This window comes from Rhinichthys klamathensis, unplaced genomic scaffold (assembly GCF_029890125.1).
Source record: "Rhinichthys klamathensis goyatoka isolate OS25496 unplaced genomic scaffold, OSU_Roscu_1.1 h1tg000176l_1, whole genome shotgun sequence".
NCBI lineage: Eukaryota > Metazoa > Chordata > Actinopteri > Cypriniformes > Leuciscidae > Rhinichthys > Rhinichthys klamathensis.
In genome coordinates this window covers 7,324,171-7,338,269 of record NW_026606705.1, presented here as the reverse complement: position 1 = coordinate 7,338,269, position 14,099 = coordinate 7,324,171, and positions in this window count along the sequence as shown.

Below are 14,099 nucleotides of genomic sequence, written 5' to 3'. Positions count from 1 at the left end.
ATCTAGCACTTGCTAGATGCAAAATGCCAACACATTGTCATCTGATTTTCTTAAGGCATTCCCTGAAGTCCCACAAAGTCTTCGCAACGTGATTTACTGACGTAAGACATGTTTCTGGATCATTGCTTTGTTCATCCTGGAGCAACATTCTTGTCAACAATTGATCACAAAGGGTCACTGGATATATCAGTTAATGAATCTGTTCTCTTTGGTGAATGGATTCAAAATAAGTCACAGGGAGGATTCAAAATGCCCCACTAATTTAGGAATATTTCCTTCTTGGGTAAATCAGGTTAGGTGTCCCCTAAATATTCTAGAAATTCTAAAACAGTGTCTCTACAGTTTACAAATATCTACAGTTTTTGTCAAATATTAGTGGAGCCATTCTTCATTTGGGGTGGCAAGTGGTGTCCCTCTACTTTGCAACAGTTTAAATGAACTTTAAATACCAATAACATTTTTGAATATTTGTGCTGTGAAACAATTTGTTAAAAGTGAAATTTTTTAGTTAAAATACATAAAGTTTGAGATATTTCATGTGTAACAGAATGTGGATGTTCCTGCCATACAGCAACAATGTATGCCCTTATGTTGTTAAAGTTTGGTTAATAAATAATAAAGGTAAAGCAAGATGGCCTGTTGATATATGTGTGATGTATGATTTATTTTAACTGCAAAGGTAAAGCATAAATTGTGACAGGGGAGGATAATTTATATGTGCGTCAGGTTTCTCGACAAGAAAGACTTCCGCATAAGATACACCTGTGCATCCCCGCTCATAACTCCTCGCCTCCTCGTGGTCCAATCAGAGAATTGAGATGTCCTTCAAGATGGCTGAATTCGATCGGTCTCCAGGTCACGTGCTGGTCATAGCAGGTGACGGTTGATCTGAGGGGTGCATGGTGAGTTTATGCTTTCTTATTCATTTTCATAAATGTTGCAAACTTTTTGACAAACGATGTACTCTATAAGCATCTGGGGATTACGATAGTAACTTGCATATTTTCATCTAAATTTTGAAGATGTCCCCTGTACTTGAAACAAATTGACATTATACAACCAGATTTTGAAGCAAAAATTTTGCCTTAGGATATTCATTATCATGTAATTTTTATTAATAGTCATGTAATCTTTTGATGAACTTCATTATTTTGTTCTATATATTTTTTATTATTACACCATTTATGCAATATAAACTCTGTGTTGTTTCTTAATTTATCTGAAACTTATTTCCTTCTGATTAATCTTCAAATTTGAAGTTTTTAGACCTTGAAATAAAATCATAAAGTAAACAAAATAAATAAATAAATAAATAAATCTCCCTGGAAATAGAGGCCAATATGAAAAATGAAACATTTCTTATTGTCTAAAAAAAAATTTATAAACTAATATTAATAAAGCATTTCAGCTGAATCCTTATATATTTTTCTTAATCACCTAATGTTACACAATTTTGCTTTTTTTTTTAAACAATCCAGAATTTCACACACAAGCAGTTTTATCTCCACTAGAATTTGATTCAAATGTATTAAACAATCAAAACACCCTTATGTTTCCATTTTTCTGGATAGCTGTCATGCCTGGTTGCAGGAAGTACAGGAGGATGAAGATCAGGTTCAAAACGGCTTTAATAATCCACACGAGCAAACAATACAAAAGGCAGACGCTATCTGGACAACACTAGCATTAACGTGACCGGACAAACTCAGGGTACGTTTACATGACAACGATATCCTTAAAACTGAGAAGTTTTTCCTTTGAGTTTTCCGCATAAAGACGACACTATTGTCAAAATAGATCCCCCTTCACACGATCCATGAAAACGACTAAAAACACTGTATTCTGCTGCTAGGTCATTAGATGGCGATGAAACACTATAGATTGAACACGTAATACGCATGTGCATGACGTCATCGTCTTCAGAGGTTCGCGTTTTTGTTTTGGGAGACTGTTTTCAAAAACTTGCACTTTGAAATCCGTTTCCAAAACGTTGCTTTTTCAGGCACCTAAAGCGCCGTTGTTGTGTAAACGAACGTCTAAAACGCATAAAAAGTTTTACGTTTTTAGTTGAAAACGGTGTCGTGTAAACAGCCCCTTAAAGGGAACACACCCTGGCTGCGACGATGGTAGTTGGCCGATAGTGCAGACCCAGAGCTCAGCAGGTATGACAGCCCATGGTGGAGTCGAGGGAGGGAGGAGCCAAGGTGTAGCTGTGGCTGACAACATCCTGGTGACGACTGACGGAGGCGGAGCCGATGGATCCCAGGACGCATACGGAGATCCGATGGAATTGAGCGACATTGCTGGCGATGCTGCAGCGACGAGCGTCTGAGGCGGAGCCGGTTTGATGGAGGACAGAGGCGACGCCGAAGGGAAGGAGGAGCCCGCTGCAGCCGTAGGGGTGGAGGAATAGAGCAGAAAGCAGATTGACGACTGACCAAGATGGGACGAGGGAACCCGGCGAAGCCGCAAGGTCGAGGGTATCTGGTGGAGCCGAAGGTGGAAGGAGCCAAGGCGGAGCCAAACAGGTCGACGGACCGAGATGGAGCGAAGGGATCAGAGGTGGAGCCACAGGATCCACTCGCTCAGGCACTGATGGAGGTTGCTTGACCTGAGGCTCGACATCATAGCATCCTTAGAGATGGTGAAGGGCTGCAAACCTCAAACAGAGGCAGGGTTGGAGGACTGGCTGAGCTCTGCGGTGATGGTGACAGAGGTAGGCTTGACGAGATCAATGACGGTTATTCCAACAGTCTCAGTGCAAACTAAAAGGGTACACACATCAACTTAAATACTAAAGATAACGAGGTGTAGACAGCTGAACCAAACTAACTAATAACAGTGACCATGGAACTAATGAGTGGCGGGAAACAAAGACAAAGTAACGCATGTGGTGAATGAAAACAAACTAAAAGTCCATGAAAGCTAACTAACTGAACATAATGGTGACATCAGCATTTTAAGCTAATTGTAAATACATAGCTATGCATTTTTCTTAATACTCCAGTACAAATCACCAAAATACCAGTTGAACAAAAGGCATTGAACAAAGATAAGGATAAAGGGGGATTTAGTGAAAAAAGACAGTCATTTTTATTTTAAAATATATTAATTTCAGATCTATTAATTTTAAGCATTTGCATATTTTTCTGAATAATGACACTGATTAACTTTAATAGACTGACTTTTTTGACACTGGATAGGTAAAATTGTATATTTATGGGTCAATGGGTTTAACTCTTAGAATAATGAGTGTAATGATTCTTAGTACCACATGACGCCATTAGAGGGCGAAGTTTGAATTTTTGTATTGACTGTTGGCTCTGACTACAGAGGTGAATCAGATTGCTGCAAGCACACTTTGATTCACATTTGAGGTTATTTGTCTGTTTCATTGTGCATTTCAGTAGTACTTGTTGGTACAGGGTTCTCTGTGTGAGTATGATAAATCAGAAATTTCCAATTCACTTGTCCTGTATTCTGCACATACTCATGTGCAATGATGACGTCTTGTGCACAAGCTGATTAGAGAACATTGATCAACTCTTTAAGTATTCAATAAAGACAATCTAAAAAAAAGACAAGAAACAAAGTCTGAATTTTGTAATATATCACCTGGACTTTTTTTTTCATTGGTCATGAACATGACCAATAGGAAAGATAATTGTAGTTTTCACTTTATTAACAGCATCATGAAATATATTTGAAGTAAAGTGGCCTGGTGCTAATTATTATCATTATTATTATTATTATTCTTTCAAGTAGCCATATTATTCTTTCATAGTAGCCTTTAAGCACCTCCTGATAAAGAACATGGCATGTATTTTCCATTAATGACCAGTAGGGGTCACTCAGTATTTGTGTACATTTTCTAATCTGGTTTTCTTTGAATGTGTTTGATTCTTACTGTTTACTGTTACATTCCCATTCATCTTAAGGACATTTTCACTGATTGCTCATACAGCCCTGGGAGTGCTATAATGAGTTGTGAAGACAGCAGGCAGAAAAAGTCAATTTCATGCTTTCAAGAGCTTCCAATTAACTTTAACATATCACATTGCTTCTTAAAGGGATAGTTCACACAAAAATGAAAATTCTGTCAGTAATTACTCACCCTCGTGTCGTTCCAAACCCGTAAGACTTTCGTTCATCTTCGGAACACAAATAAAGATCTTTTTGATTAAATCTGAGAGCTTTCTGTCCCTCCATTGACAATATGCAACTACCACTTTGACGCCTCAAAAACGTCATAAAGAGATCGTAAAACTAATTCATATGAATTGAGCGGTTTAGTCCGAATTTTCAGAAGAGACTCGATCGCTTTATATGATTAAACAGATTTAATTTAGTCTTTTAACTATCCCTAGTTGAAAGACTAACTTTCCCTTTAATGGCTGTTGAGGCTTTTTTTCTGACAGAAATATGTTTTTCCTTAATGATGCAGTTAGCATATACCAGGGGCTAACTGTCTATGCTAACCAGCCAAACCAAAATTTCTCTGACATGATGTGAATATTGTATCATGAACACTAATTTGGGCACTAACAAGGGCCTTAATCCACTACATTTTGGGACAATGATGACTCACTGACCTGAAACACACACTGAAAGTTAGTATTTATCAACAGCATTGCAGTATTTTGTATTTGTCATTCATTCTGGCGGTGTTATAATGTGATTTGCGCTCTGTCTTTCTGCCTGTTTGTTTACAGTGTTCCAGGATATGGAACACAAGAATGGCCAAACGGAGCGTCAGATGATGGGCTAGATGTTTCATGCCTCTCCCACGCTGCACATATGAGCTGTTAGCAACATTGAAATTATGTTATAAGAAGGAGTAAAACTAGTATAATGAAACTGAAAAAATGTCTGCCTTCCAATAGAAATGTTTGCGTTTCTAGACAACATTAAGGGTTCTTTTGTATGTAAAGCGCCCTTTGTTTTTAAATGATTAATTTGAAAATAAACATTAAATTATTTTTAATACTTTTTTAATATTTATATTTTTCACAAATATATGAAAAAAAAAATGTCTGACTGTCTTGACAGACAAATAGGAGGTTCTGGGACATTGTGCTATATCATTCTCAATCTCTATAAACCGAAGAGAGTTCTCAGAGTGGGGCGTCCTCTTGAGTTCTGTCCCAAATCCCAGTGGGCCGTCTGTAGCGTCACTCCTTCCGTCAGTCTCATAGGGGTCCGACCAATCTGCCACCAACCACAGCCCAATTTTATTATCATACACAAAAAGTACAATCATAATTAAATACTGTGACACATAGTAAAAGTCATATTGTGAGTTTTTGTAATTAACAAAGCATATGATTTTTCTAAAAGATAGTACCAAACAAAACATCCTTAAAACATCATTTACTGCATAATTTATGGAAATCCTTTAAATTGATTCCTGGTTCTAGATATATTCTCTTTTTACTAGAAAAGACAAAGATACTCATTAAGAATATGATTGTTTACAGTATCTGGTCAATTTAAATGTTTGCCCATGCATGTTCATATTCAAAATTCATCTGGCATACAGCAGTATTTGCTCATAATTTAGATGGCTGTATGTGCATTGAGGGCATCTCTGTAAATCCCAGTAGATTGAAAAGCAATGATCAGACAGTGTTATCTGCAGAAAACACACGCTCTTTTCACATGTTCAGAAAGAGAAAGACAGGAAAGGACATCAGCGTGCAGGAATGCTCTGGCTATGATTTCCTCCTGTCGCTCCTCTTAATTCCTAATCTGAGGGGAAAGCTGTCTATCTAGGGGATTTGTACAGCTGTCAATTAAAATCCCTTGACACAGCCCTCCCCCTCTCCTTCCTCCTCTCTTTCTCTTTTATTCACTGCTTTTCCCTTTCCCTTTGTTTCTTCTCTTCACTGGGGCTGTGTAGTCTTTAAAGTCATTGTGAAATAGTCAGAGGCGACCTTTGCAATCCGGAAGCACATTTCAAAGAAACGGTCGGAGACCCCCTAATGAGAAAAAAAGACAGACAAAAATATTGCATGCAAAGCGACTGCAATTACTTTATTATCTCTGTTATATTTAACAATGTTATCTCATATTTCACTCTTAAAGTCCCCTGTAGTCAATAATTGTATCCCTTAAAACTCATCTTTGTTTACCAAATCAATTGCAGACCCAGAGCTCATATGTCAATTGACATAATTGACATATTTAAATATGTCAATTGACATATTTAAATGTTTTTTCCTGTGAAAATGTTTTATTCATGCCTTAAAATAGCTTGAATGTAACTCCACACCATTGCTTCATTTAGTATACGTGGATTCATGAATATGGAAATGAGTTCCACCTCTACTCACTCATAAAGGCACATTTACAAGTCGATGAATCGCAATGGTAATGTGTTTTATGCATCGCTCTCTACAACGTTGGACATTTAATCTCCTTGCTCCCCTCAGGAACCTGACGATCAGATCGTGCCTTCCCAATGATTTTCCATCCATCATGATTTGCGGCAATAGAGGCAACATACACTTTGAGGGTGGAGGGGGACAGCCCTCGCTCCAACCCATCTTGCTGTAAAGAAAGCACAGAACTGATCGAACATCTTCAGGGGTCTTCTCGGCGAGAAGAACACAACTCAATGAACAGGTTCCACTTCAGGGCGTAAGCATGCCTTGTAGAGGGTGCTCTCGCAGAAGTGATGGTGTCTACAACTGACTGTGGTAGATCACCTAGAACCTCTGCGTCCCGTTCAGGGACCAGACATGGAGTTTCCAACAGTCTGGTCACCCATTGGGTGTCCCGTCCCTGAGAGAGGAGGTCCTCCCTCAGAGGAATGGGCCAGGGAGGGGCTGTCGAGAGGAGCATTAGTTCGGGGAACCAGGTCCAGTTGGGCCAATAAGGGGCAACTAGCCAGACCTGCTCCTCTTCCTCCCTGACTTTGCACAGTAGCTGTGCAATAAGGCTCACTGGGGGAAACGCATACTTGCAGAGGTCCCCGGGGCCAGCTGTGGGCCAGCGCATCCGTGCCGAGGGTCCCCTCGGTCCGGGAATAAAACAACTGGCAATGAGACGAGTCGGGAGAGGCAAACAGATCTATCTGTGCGGCCCTGAAGTGGTCCCATATTAGCTGGACCACCTGGGGATGGAGTCTCTATTCTCCCGAGGCCACAATCTGTCTTGAGAGCTCGTCGTCGGTACGATTGAGCAGGCCAGGGATGTGAGTGGCACGAAGCGACCTCGGATGCTTCTGACTCCATAGGAGGAGGTAGCGGGCGAGTTGTGACATGCGACGGGAACGTAGACCACCGGTTGATGTACGCAATGGTCGCAGTGTCCGTACGGTCCAGTACATGCTTGCCGAGCAGCATCATCTTGAGGCGTCTCAAAGCAAGGTGTACCGCTAACAACTTTTGGCAGTTGATGTGCCAATGCAGGTGGGACCCCGTCCAGATCCCAGCTACTGCATGCCCGTTGTACGTGGCCCCCCAGCTGGTGTTGGAGGCATCTGTGGAGACCTCAGCGTGCCTGGACGCCTGTTCTAGGGACACTCTGGCCCGGAGAAACAAAGGGTCTGACCACGGGCCGAAGGTCTGGCGGCAGGCTAGGGTGATTGTCGCACGGAGCGTGCTGCTCTGCCACGCCCACCTCGGGATTTGGTCGTGAAGCCAGTGCTGAAGTGGTCTCATATGAACCAAGCCGAGTGGCGTAACTGCCATATGCCCCAGAAGCCTCTGAAAAAGTCTCAGTGGAACCACTGTTCTGCTCTTGACTGAATTCAGGCACATCAGCACCGACCGGACACGTTCCTCTGTGAGGCGCGCCGTCTGTTGGACCGAGTCCAACTCCATACTGAGAAAAGAGATCCTCTGCACGGGGGCGAATTTGGTCTTCTCCCAGTTGACCTGAAGACAACTGGCTGATGTGCTGGAGCAGGAAATCCCTGTGTTCGCACAACTGCTCCCGAGACTGCGCTAGTATCAGCCAGTCGTCGTGATAGTTGAGGATGCGAACCCCACGGTCTCTCATGGGAGCGATGGCTGCCTCCGCGACCTTTGTAAAGAAACGGTGGCGACAGGGCCAGCCCGAAGGGTAGGACTTTGTACTGATACAGCTGACCCTCGAACGCGAAACGCAGGAATGGCCTGTGTTGCGGCAGGATGGAGACATGAAAGTACGCATCCTTCAGGTCAATCGCTGCAAACCGATCTTGGGGACGGATGCAATGGAGAATGCGCTTCTTCATTAGCATCCTGAAAGGGAGCTTGTGAAGGGCCTGGTTCAAGACACCCAGGTCCAAGATTGGCCGTAACCCAACACCTTTCTTGGGTACAATGAAGTACAGGCTGTAGAAGCCGGTCTTCATATCGGCTACTGAGACCGGCTCTATCGCGTCCTTCGCCAGCAGGACAGCGACTTCCGTGTGCATGACAGGAGCACATTCGCTCGACACCGAAGTGTGGTGAACGCTGCTGGACTTGGGCGGACGCCAGCGGAACTGAATTGTGTAGCCGAGCTTGATGGTACGGAGGAGCCAGCTGGACCGGTTGGGAAGTACTTTCCAGGCTTCGACAAACCGGGCCAGAGGGACCAGAGGCACCACAGACGTACTCGCGGTGGGGCAGCGAGGTGGAGGACAGGGACCTGGCTCGGAAGGCCCAGGGGCGGCCCGAAGCGGGGTCTGAATGTGCAGTGCAACACTCCCCTGTCTCCACGGGGCAACAGCGTATGCGTGAGTAGGCGGATGACCGGGTCCTGGAACGCACCGTGCTGCTGGCTGGCGAACAAGAGGGTGCTGAGGGGTGCAAGGCTGTTCAACAGGGTCACACACCACCAGCCTCGGCCTCTTGGGTCTCAGGGATGGAGTAATTTGTTCTTTTGACAATTTGGGTACCACTGGACTCCGGGGAGCCAGTGGAGGAACAGTAACTATCTGAAGAGCTCGTCCCCCCATCCCTGGGTGGCCTGTCTCAGGGACGCTTCGTCTGACACTTGCCCCGTGGCTTGGCAAAGACTGAGACAGACCGGGCGGCCTGCCTGCTGCTGGCTCTACGCTGGGGCCTGAGTGAAGGCTGTTGCGGGGGCCCCGCGGAACCGGAAGCAGCGGCAGGAGGACGCCCTCGGCGACGAGCAGGCACCGAACCTTGTCCGCATCCGCCATCTCAACCAGGCTGAGCCAACGATGGCACTCCTGGACCACTAGGGTGGACATCGCTAGACTGACCACGCACGCTGCGACACTCGTGCCCCTGAGGGCGAGGTCAGTAGCAGTGTGGAGCTCACTCATGAGTGCACGGTCTAGACTATCCTTGTGGATGTCCTTGAGTGTCTTGGCCGGATAGATGCAAAGAGGAGGCGGCTTGCCCTTAAGCTTTGTAAGCTCTGACCGTCAAGCCTGACGGGAGCTCACAGGCCTGCGAGGGGAGACAAGGATCCCCCGTCCAAGATGCAGCGGCCGTTGGACACAGGTGTGTCGCAACAGACCACTCCACTGGAGGGATAGCCTCATAACCCTTCACCACTCCTCTGTCAACGGTAGCGAGGGGGGAAGAACCACTAACACTAACCCTAACCCTAGCCAGCACGGCCCGTCCCGAGATACCAATCATCCAACTAAGACTGAGCAGGACACAGTGAAGGGTTCCACTCGAGCCCGACAGCCTCGGCGGCCCGTTTTAGCATAGCTGACAATTCTGGATCCGGCTCGGGCAACGTTATGCTCCCAGACGCAATCGAATCATCATCTCCAGAGGCCAGCTCACCCTCCGACCCTCTGATGGTGAAACGGCTGACCCACCCATTACAGATGGACCAGCACGCTCCACGGCGGACTCCCAACGGCTGCGGTGGAAGGGAGGAGTGAGGAGCACCACAGGATGCAGGAGGAAGGGTTACCGGGGCGAGACATCCAACACTATCCTCCTATCACCCATCCCACGCGGCACCTGAGGGCAGGGCGTGGTAATGGGGACTCGCGCTTCACGGACGAAGGCGAGTCTCGATCTCAACACCACGACAGTTATATTCCCGCAATGGGAATATGAACTGTCCACAAAAGCTGAAGAAGCACCGACACACTCGCTCGTTGTATAACAACACTCTTCAGAAGACCTAAACATGAAGGTCGGCTCCGAAGCGAAAGGCAAATGGTGCGTGCATCTACTTCCGTACAGTGATGGGAATAACGGCGTTATAAATAAACGGCGTTACTAACGGCATTATCTTTTTCAGTAACGAGTAATCAAACGAATTACTGTTTCCCCCGTTACCGTTACTGACAATAAAATGCGGCGTTACTATAGCCTAATTGAGCTCACTGAAGCGGCTTTCATCCGAGTAGGCTCTCTCTCCGCCATAGGACCTGCAAAGTTTTTTTCTCTGGTGTGTGTGTTTATGAGACGCCGGACTGGACAAAAGCGAAGCGAACGGCGCGAGCACGCTCGACAATGCGCGAGAGAGACCGAGTGTGTCCGAGAGCGCGCTCGACAGTGCGCGAGAGAGACCAAGTGTGTTCGAGAGCGCGCTCGACAGTGCGCGAGAGAGACTGAGTGTGTCCGAGAGCGCGCTCAACAGTGCGTGAGAAAGACCGAGGGTGTCCGAGCATTATATAGCTTGTTTATAAATAAATGACAAATTTCAGCATTAGAATAATCTCTGTAGCCTATTGGTATCATCTGCAACGTTTTAATTAATTTACATGGTTATACAAATAAAAATAAATAAAAATAACCTGCAGGGAACTTTCTTGGAAGGTTCTCCAGGGCACTTCTTGTTAAACTGTTTTCTTTTGTGAGGAAGAATCCTTAGGCTACAGTATCTCCACCAGTTGTGAAGTTGTGTGACAGTTTTATCATTTTATTTTGCACTACAAAGTGTGTATATATATTTTGTATTATTATTTATTAATTTTTGGTACATTTCTTAAGAAGGATAATTTATTTTTAGACTTATTTGTTGGCCAATTGTGGTCTGTATAATATTAAATATTAAAAGTTCTAAACCATCTATTATTTTTTATTGTTCTACTATAGTAATAATAATATTTAATAAATAAATAAATTATTAATAAATAATATATAAATAATATATTGAATTTAATAGGTGTCTCTCACATTGTCCCACAGCATCATTACAATAGTGTAGATTAGTGTACAATGTTTTATAATAATAATTTATTCTATTTATTGTCCATTTCATTAATTTAACATATTTAATATTGGGGGCATCCAAGTTATTTGACATAAGCCTATTTGAACATTTTTTAAAAAAGTAACGCAATAGTTACTTTCCCTGGTAATTAGTTACTTTTATAATGATTTAACTCAGTTACTAACTCAGTTACTATTTGTGATAAGTAACTAGTAACTATAACTAATTACTTTTTTTAAGTAACATGCCCAACACTGCTTCCGTATTTATACCCGCGCCGCGGGGCATAGTGTAAGATGTGGATCTCGCACGCCAATGTGCATTGGCTCGTTCTAAGATACTCAAAGACGATTGGCTCCCTAGCGTGATCCCATATTAGTCAACGTCGACTACGTCTGACGTTCTCGACTGAAAGGGAACCTGACTTCTCTTGAGACTCCCCTGCTTCAGAGTATAGTTAATGATATGCTAAAGCCCGCCCGCATGTTTGTGACATAAGAAAGACTATTTCAAACCACGTTTTTGAGACTGTCTTTTTTTCACTACAGTTTTAAGGAGAAAATACTCAGCAATGATGTTGACTTAGGAATTTGCAAATGGCTTGTCTTAAAGAATATTAAAAACACCACATAGACATATAAACAACATTAAAAACCCACAGGGGGTCTTTAATAGTCTATAAATGCATTCTATCTCTTTATTCAGAACAATTGTTACAATCAAGACAAAAACAGCATTCTATCAATCAGCTGTCACTCTCTCAGTTTCTCAGCTAAAATGAAATGATACTAAAACAGCCATTGGGTGGCGGGAAATCATTGTCTTAACAAGTGAATAATTGAATAGTTCAGTCAAAACGACTAATTAATTCAAAGCAAGTGACTGACTGTGTCAAAAAAACGTTGGTCATCTGACTGAGGGCAATGCTAAGGCAATGACTTTGCAGGCAGCATTTGTGCATGAAGGTACCTTACGATACTGATTTCAGACAGGCTTCTGAGGCAGTGTAATGGTTAAATGATCTACAACAAAATAGAACAAGCTTTGGTGGTAACTAAGCAAATATTAAATTTCTGCAATACACATTTCTGTAAAAAACATACATTTACACAAATTGACCAACAACCACAACTTTCAGGCGCCTTCTTTACTTTTTTTAGTTTAACTGTCATGGAATGGAAAGCACAGGATACATCTATGCTGCCATCAAAAATCGGTCAGATGAAGGTATCTCAGGAGACAGGAAGTTAAGTTAACATTGGATTTAGGCGTGCCTTGATGCCTTCCTACCTTACAATGCATCCTACGAAGGCAGCATTTTTAAGCTTTTGGACGCAGCCACTGTCTTTATGAGTGAGTCGTCAAGTCATTCATTAGAAAGATTTGTTCAAAAATGCAGATTTATTCAGGAACCAAATGTCACTGTATTGCTTGGAGACACACAATGACTGTGGATTTGTTTAGAATTAAAATGTCTAAAATGTGACCTAATGTCACCTAATATTCTTGTTTATTGAACTGTATAAAATCAATATCACATTTGCAAACTCGCTGATATTCAGGGAAACAGCACTCTTGCTCGTGTGGTATTGCTTATTATTAAAAGCAAGAACAGAGACATTTTTGCACCATATCTTGGACTTTGGCAGTGTTGGACAGTAACAAAATATTTTACTTTCTTAGCTGTACTTAAAGGGATAATTCACCCAAAAATGAAAATTCTGTGATCATTTACTCACCCTCAAGTTGTTCCAAACCTGTATGAATTTCTTTCGTCTGCTGAACACAAAATACATTTGGAATAATATGGGTAACCAAACTGTTTGGTTAACAACATTCTTCAAAATATCTTCTTTTGTTTTACCATTTACCATTTTGTGTTCAACAAAAGAAAGAAATTCATACAGTATTTGGTCTTGTTTACCAAATCGCTTCCTTCAATTATTTCCTTCAGTGTCCTGTCTCCTCTGTAATCTACTCCTCACCGGAGGAGGAGCGCGAGCGGCCACGCTCTGCCTCTGGCTGGACTCCAATCCTAAGACTGTGATGGACCAGGTCCCTCAGATGTGTTAGGCGAAGTCTTAGACTGGTACAGGAAGTATCCCCTGAAAGCTGCCGACCGTTCTCCTGCCTCTCTAAACCTTCCAACTACTGTCTCTATAGATGTGCCAAAATGTTCAGAGGGCGAGACTGGTACATCAAGGAGAACGTTTTTTTCTCATTCTCCTTGATGTCTATGACCGGTGTCTGAAGTACGTATATATACAGTTTCATTGGCTGACAACAGTCCATGACGTCGCTACCGGAGCTTCTGTGTGTATAAGAGGGTGCCTACAATAGTAACTTTTTGGTCTGAAGGAGATGTGCAGGCAAGACCGAGCCATGGCAACGAGACGCAGTGTTTCGTTCCCTTTCTCAGGAACTTCCCCTTCTTAAAGTTGAACTGAACTCTGCGTCTTGGATTGACGCCATGGAGAACAAATAGCCACACCGCCATGCTGAAGGAATGCCTGCCTCATTAGCTGTGGCTATGCACAACTACAATGGGGCATAGCATTATTGACTTTACGGACTTGTTTAGCCAGATTCAGAGGTGTCAATCATACAGGGTGCATCCTAAAACTCATAGACCTGTCAAGTGGTAATAATCCCTTGACCATTTTTCAAGCTCATATGCCCTGTGACAAGGAAAGTCCCAACCTTTTTCAACCTTCCTCCCTTCCTTGTTGGCCCAGCCTTAGCCACGTGCGGCCCAGGAGCAGAGCTCTAAGGTTTAGCTATCTCAGCTTCTTTAACTTGACACAGCTATTCATGAATACTGACCCAGACTATTTTTATAAGCTACCCTGGCCTACCACTACCACAAGAGGGAGAAAACAGGTTGCCAGGTTCTAAGGCTCTAGCAGGGAATAGAGGTCCATACATTAAAATCCTGACGCTATTGGAGGGTTCTACTCTACACTCATCCCAGAAAG